This window comes from Esox lucius, chromosome 11, assembly GCF_011004845.1.
Source record: "Esox lucius isolate fEsoLuc1 chromosome 11, fEsoLuc1.pri, whole genome shotgun sequence".
NCBI lineage: Eukaryota > Metazoa > Chordata > Actinopteri > Esociformes > Esocidae > Esox > Esox lucius.
In genome coordinates this window covers 10,738,651-10,746,604 of record NC_047579.1, presented here as the reverse complement: position 1 = coordinate 10,746,604, position 7,954 = coordinate 10,738,651, and positions in this window count along the sequence as shown.

Here is a 7,954-nt window from a genome sequence, read left to right as displayed (position 1 = left end):
TTGGATCACAACACGCACCAAATAGATATTTCACATTCAGTTTAGTTTCAGTTGTACATATTACTAACTGAGGCTGGGAAAGGGGAGGGGCTGTGGAACATGTTGTGTTCATTTCATTTACATCAAGCACGGTAATGTTTTATTTACCTTCCCGTGAGTCTCATCTCTTAATGCCCCATGGAACGTGGCGTGCAGTAGACTCTGGTGTAGGAGGCTGGGTAGCTAGCTACCTAATGTACATTGTGTTTATTTCATTGAAGTTTACATAGTGTGGTTAACGCAGTCACATTGTTATTATTCATTAAGGCCACATAGGAGGTATTGTATGTAGAAAAACATAGCCTACTTAGGACATACAGATGACAAATTGACAAATTAAAGGGAAAACCTAAAGAAATCAAGGGTTCATGTACCGCAACCCCACCATACAAGTGTACTGAATGATACAACCCCAGCATACAGGTGTACTGAATGATACAACCCTACCATACAGGTGTACTGAATTATACAACCCCACCATACAGGTGTACTGAATGATAAAACCCTACCATACAGGTGTTGATTTTATAATCTGTTTGCCTACTTAAAAATTATAAATCAGATAATTAGTATAAAATGTTGAGTTGAGTCAGTCAACACATCAACAAGCTGTCTAGGTCTTTTGAGAGGGGCGTACATGGACAAAGAGAGGAACCTGGCCACAAAGGCGGGGCGTTCAGTGCCTTTTCATGAATCCTGGGAGCACACCAATGATATGTAACTCGCCCAAAGCGTTTATGTTGTTAGCCTGGACGATATGGAATTTCAGTCCAATATAACACAGCTTTCAACTAATGAGCATCCAGGATTTGAAACAACCAGTGTATATTACATTTTAATTCTACTGATTTGCTTGTCAGTCAGGAAGTCTAGACTGCTGATCAAGTGATACATGCAGTTCAACCCTTACAATACAAACTTGCTCATCAAAAAGCCCACTTCACCACACAACATAGCAACCAGGAATACGCCAAGCGTCTTTAGTAATTTCACACTTGCCCTAGGATCTTTTTATTTAGATTTTACGTCTTTGGAGGGATAACACCAAACTGGTGTAGATTAACACCAAGGGGGAGGGGGGCAGTTGTACATCATCCATCTCAGGTCCTGGTGTAGATTAACACCAAGGGGGGAGGGGGGTAGTTGTGAATCATCCGTCTCAGGTCCTGGTGTAGATTAACACCAGGGGGAGGGGGCTAGTTGTACATCATCCGTCTCAGGTACTGGTGTAGATTAACACCAAGGGGGAGGGGGGTAGTTGTGCATCATCCGTCTCAGGTCCTGGTGTAGATTAACACCAAGGGGGAGGGGGGTAGTTGTACATCATCCGTCTCAGGTCCTGGTGTAGATTAACACCAAGGGGGAGGGGGGCAGTTGTACATCATCCGTCTCAGGTCCTGGTGTAGATTAACACCAAGGGGGGAGGGGGGTAGTTTTGCATCATCCGTCTCAGGTCCTGGTGTAGATTAACACCAAGGGGGAGGGGGGCAGTTGTACATCATCCGTCTCAGGTCCTGGTGTAGATTAACACCAAGGGGGAGGGGGGCAGTTGTACATCATCCGTCTCAGGTCCTGGTGTAGATTAACACCAAGGGGGGAGGGGGGTAGTTGTGCATCATCCGCCTCAGGTCCTGGTGTAGATTAACACCAGGGGGAGGGGGGCAGTTGTACATCATCCGTCTCAGGTCCTGGTGTAGATTAACACCAAGGGGGAGGGGGGTAGTTGTACGTCATCCGTCTCAGGTCCTGCTGAATTAATGGTGGTGATCGGGGTGGCTGATAGAGAGCTTCCAAAGAGTCAGCTGTAAAGAAATTTTTCACTTTTAGTTATTTGATAATTTCCACATTGTCTAAAAATACAAACACACACACACACAAACATACACACACTCACACACAAAACACACATTCAGACTAATCAATATTACCAAAACGCAGAGCCATCTGGTGGCAATTAAGCCATTTCTGTGCACCACCTGGTGACAGACAAAGAGAATTATAGCTTTAACCTTTTCACGCGTGAGTTTCAAATATTCCTTACCGACCCCCCAGCGTGAGTTTTTTTGCACGTGACTTCAGTACTCACTACAGCATTTGAACTCATGCCAGCTTTTGAACAGTCACCTTGCTAAGTAAGGAACACTACATACATTGCATTGCAAGCTTCTCTCGTTGACTCGAATTCTAAGAGCTGCAAAAGTTGGTTGATTTATTACTGTAGCTAGCTAGAAAACGTCAGCTAACCGCTAGCAAACGTCAGCTGCCCGCTAGCTAACAAATCGTGACCAGTTATTCAGTGCAGTGAAAATGAATAAACTATATAAAATGCATACAACGGGGAACGTAACTTCTAGAAAGTTTTTGCAATGGTTTTGATCGGTAGTAGTCGCTAATATAATTCGTTTTGTGCATTAGTGTTGGCTGTCTGTTGGTACGTAACTAACACTTCTTGTCCCGATTTGAATGCTTTCTACCTGGTTAATATCATAGTATGGTCTTGAAACAATTACAATCAGGAAATAAAGTTATAAACACTGTTTGAGCTAAATGTGAGTAAATAATAGCGCGGTTTTACCAGCCATTGTTACGTTACTTGTAGCTAGGTATGCTAATGGTGCGTTCTAAACATGACGTTCTAATCACACCGGTGTGAACGTACGCTCCAGGGACCACTCTAGATTGATCACACCAGTGTGATCGTACGCGCCAAAGGGTTAAAAAATAAAAATGGCGGATAGCGTGTCAGGCAGAAATGTGGGCCAGATGTGGGGGATAAAGCATATCTAGGAGAATTCCAGAAAGGACATTCCTGTAAGTTTATTCAGTACTGACACCCAAAACATTTTTTAAGTACCTCTGGGTCAAATTGACACCTTTCTGGTGCTTCTACTGTGACATGTTGAACTTGAGACGATTTAGTTCCAAACGGGGACATACCGGCTACTTTACTTCAATCGGAACTGAACAGCAATAGGAAGCGAATTAAATACAGAGTCAAATTGTAATCGAATCCTAACCCCAAGAATCGAAACTGAATCACATTTTTAGACTGGACTTTTTTGATACAATGGCCAACCCGAATAATATTTAATAATATTATTTCCTTTTGCTTTGAGCTATCTGCTCCATAAACAATGTGCCTCTTGTTGACTATAAGCTGGCAGGTTTATTCAAATGTGTGACAGCTAATGTTTGCTTCCACAATCAAGAAAATGATTCTTTCCTGGTAACTCACTCTTGGTCTCCCACATCATCTCTCATAAGGGTTATGTTCATGCTACATGATGAAATTGCTTTCTAACCTCATTGTAATGCCATCGGATGCCCATATCAAACATAATACAAATTTATTGTAAATTGCTCCAAGTGATTTTCCCATGATTGTTTTACTGCTAATGTTAACTAGAAATGTGCATATGCATGCGGGCCCGCTTACTGGGAATAGTTCAAACCCTGACTTGTGTTATAGTCAAAAAACAAAACAAACTTTGTTTTCTGATGTTATATGCTTAGCTGATTTCTGTCCTGTAAAAGCCTTGTTTTTTGTAGCACCCACTGAAAGTGTGGGTCTCCTGTTCCAGTCTTGTTGTGTTGTTTATTATAGAGACGTGGTTGAGAAATAGTATCTTGAACTCTGATGTGGTGGTTATTAAAGAGATGTGGTTGAGAAATAGTGTTTTGAATTCTGATGTGTTGGTTAGACAGGACCGATATTCTAAAGGGGATCAAGTGGCAATTTACACAAAGAAACACATTCAATGTTCTTTTGTCTCCTCTAAGTCTGTCCCCCAAAAAACACATTTGTTATTTTTGAACATTAACTTCTCAAATAACTCTTTGCTGATTGTTGCTGGGTGTTATCGTCCTCCCTCAGCACCAACCTGCACTCTTCCCAGCATAAGCTCTCTACTGGCCCCTTACACTCCAGCCTGCACAACCATCAACTGTGGGGAGAAACCTTTACAGATAACCAAGGTGTGTGCCACAGGTTGGCTCTCCATTGAACCTGCAGTTTCATGCATTTTGGACCAGTGGGAGGAGCTTAGGCTGCATTTTGCTGTCACCAAGTCCAGTGAACACTGCTAGATGGCTGAGGTTTTATACTCCATGTACAGTGATCTTCAAAATACATTGTCACTGTGACAACTTTGTTCTTTTTCACTGAAATATGTACAGTTCACAGCAGTGGGACATGACTGTCACCAACACGATGATAATGAATTATATCTGTGTAGATGTATAGGGTGTTAAACCCAGCCACATTATCTATGGGGAACGCACCGTACCATGGGGTGGTACAATTTCTAACTAAAATGGTTCTCACCTTTTAGAAACATTCCATTTTTAAATTCATCATACCCCACCCATACACCATGTGGTTTCATATAAATGTTGATCTCTACCACCAGTTTTACTATGCCGTTGTTATAACCAGTGTTGAGTTCATATTTCCAAGTTTTGTCGTGTTTCGAATGCGTTTTCACCCCATGTAAAAGTCTTCCACGTATGCGGGTATTGGAACTCTATCAAAGATACTTCCCAATCACCTTTCAAATCTATATCTTTGGCAAATGTTGTGGTATAACTCAAACATAATCGTCCGAGGAGTCTCTGACTCCATACACGCACAATCCGTTTTTATTACAGTGAAAAGGGGTGTGGTAAGTTGTTGCCCATCTGTCTTGTGTAACATTTACCCAAAGGGCGGGCTGTCCCCCCACCTTATCCTTCTCAACTCCTGAGGAGACACAATGTCTGGATAGTCAACATAGTTATACAGATTTATGATTAACTCTCTAATCCACCGGTGCCGGTCAAGGAGGTCTCCTAGTCAAACACCAGATCCCTCTCGGCATCTTTAACTAGTAATGATTCATACATGTATAGGACGACCAAGAATACATCCGTTCAAGAATTTCCACAACAGTTGCTTTGATCTTTAAAACTTTTGGTACAAAATGTTTGTCCAACTCTTGTTAGCATTTGAAAGGTATGATAGATTAAGAGGACCTAGCTGATCACCAATCTGGTTGATCAGGGGTTCCGTAGAAGGCTTCAGCATTGTCATCCCAGGCATCACACAGCCAGTCCTCAACCTTGGGTTTTTCAATCTCCGCTTGATTGTAATCTTACGACATGTTTCGTAAATTCTTCAGAGTGCTTGATAGTCACAGGCAGTATGTCTGTTTTTATGCTCTGTTGAGTATGGTGTTAGCTTAAGGCGGGGCTTCAGGGTCTTACGTCAGTCGAACAGTCCGCAGTCGCAGTCACAATCTAACCCGCTGACATTTTACGGACATAGTTATACTGTTTCATCCCCTCGACACCTATAAACAATACATCAAGCGTATTATGTGTGCCCTGTATTGGCCCCAAATAAAACACTTTTCGAAAGGTGTTCCATAAACTAGCATTGAAAACCATTTGATCAGTCACACCAGGCTTAAACTCTTGGCCTTCGGGTAATTCATAAAATGCAACCTCCGGTATCTCTGGGTTGAAAATGTATCCACCGATCCGACCGTCGTCCAACTTCCATTCCTGTTGCAACATATCTTGGTGCAGATGATGAATCCGTGATAAACTCTGCATCGGCTTCTTCGGTGCTTCCGTGTTGATTGCGTCTCTGCAGTCCATTTGTAATTTCTTACCAAATCGCTGAGCTGTGGTTAAGTTGTTAGCTTTCAAATGTGTTTCACCCGAAACATTGATCGCCACACAATCCGCCATGTTTTGTATTGTGTAGGCAGGTTTACTCAGGCAAGACTGAATGAACATCACCGGTCTCTGCATGGTTACACAGACCACGCCAATCATCCCATAAAACATGAAACCTACATCTGTTGTACCACTTGTCAGAAGATAAAACCCTGGGGGGTTTATAGATATGCTGGACCCCATTTGTTAAACACCAACCATCTTGCCGCTGACACAACATTTATTTATTGCCTGGGAATTTAACATTCTGGAACCCTACGACCATTTATTTATCATCCATCATAACCCACCTGTTATAACACTAGTCTGGTTTGCTCATCAGTCGTTGTAAAACATCAAACATGGAAACTTCAATGTAATCATGAATTACAAAGTCAACGGACATGCATATGTCACTCCAGAAGTCCCGCCCGTACACACGTCATACAGGAAGTCCATATGTCACACCGGAAGTCCCACCCTAACACACGTCATACAGGAAGTCCCACCCTACAAACCGGATGTCCCGCCCACCTGTCACATCAATCGGAAGTCCTGCCCTCCAGGGTCCTAAATCACCATTCGGACACATTATACCCTACATTTACTACCTATGTAGAGCAGGGGATAAAAATCTATGATAATTTTGACACAAGTTTTGTTATTTTGTTTGTTTAACAAACTATTCAAGTTACAGTTAAATAGTGAATATGAGCTTAAAGTGCAGTCTCTCAGCTTACATTTGATGGTATTCATATCCAAATTGAAGGAAGGCCTTAGGAATTACAGCTCTTAATATGTAGAGTGAGGGAAAAAAGTATTTGATCCCCTGCTGATTTTGTACATTTGCCCACTGACAAAGAAATGATCAGTCTATTATTTTAATGGTAGTGTAGATATATTGATTGTATAAGTTAGTGAACTGTTGTAAGCTGTTGTAACCAATGAAGCAAAATATTAATTGTTTGAAATATGAGCTAAAACGGAAGGTGCAAGTAGGAGAACAAGAAACCCTACATATTTAGTATGTCTGTCTTTTGAGAAACAGGACACAGGTTAGAGACACACACACATAGTCGGACAGACAACACAGAAACCACAAGGGGGGCAAGGGGATACTTGCAGTTATCCTATAAGGAATAGAACCGGGATTGGGCCAATGGCACACTTGCTCTGTGAACTTAACGCCTCTATCTTTTGGGAGTAGTGGAAGTATAAAATTATGTTTTGACTGTTGATCCTTGGACATTGTGCGGCGTCACTTGTCTCCGGAAGCTTCTGTAATAAATGGATATACGATACGATAATTGACCTGACTCCTGGTGTGTTATTCTCCTTTCCAACAAACCAACTCGGGGAAGTGTTAGACTTCAACAGGAGGTTAATTTCAACATTTAGAGACATAATAACAACAAACAATCCAGAAAAAAATTGATTTGCGTTTTAATGACTGAAATAAGTATTTTATCCCCTCTCAATCAGAAAGATTTCTGTCTCCCAGGTGTCTTTTATACAGGTAACGAGCTGAGATTAGGAACAAACTATCCACAAACTATCCTGTCCACAGAAGCAATCAATCAGATTCCAAACTCTCCAACATGGCCAAGACCAAAGAGTCCAAGGATGTCAGGGACAAGATTGTAGACCTACACAAGGCTGGAATGGGCTACAAGACCATCTCCAAGCAGCTTCGTGAGGGTGACAACAGAGGTGACAACAGAGAAGGTGACAACACAAAAGAACTGTCAATCTCCCTCGGTCTGGGGGTCCATGCAAGATCTCACCTCGTGGAGTTGCAATGATCATGAGGAATCAGCCCAGAGGGACGATGGACGGGGCCATGTACCGTCAAATCTTGTGTGAGAACCTCCTTCCCTCAGACAGGGCAGTGAAAATTGGTTGTGGATGGGTGTTCCAGCATGACAATGACCCAAGGCAATAAAGGAGTGGCTCAAGAAGAAGCACATTAAGGTCCTGGAGTGTCCTAGCCAGACCTTAATCCCATAAAAAATCTGTGGAGGGAGCTGAAGGTTCGAGTTGCCAAGCAGCCTCGAAACCTTAATGACTTGGAGAAGATCTGCAAAGAGGAGTGGGACAAAATCCCTCCTGAGATTTGTGCAAACCTGGTGGCCAACTACAAGAAACGTCTGTGATTGACATCTGTGATTGCCAACAAGGATTTGGCCACCAAGTACTAAGTCATGTTTTGCAGAGGGGT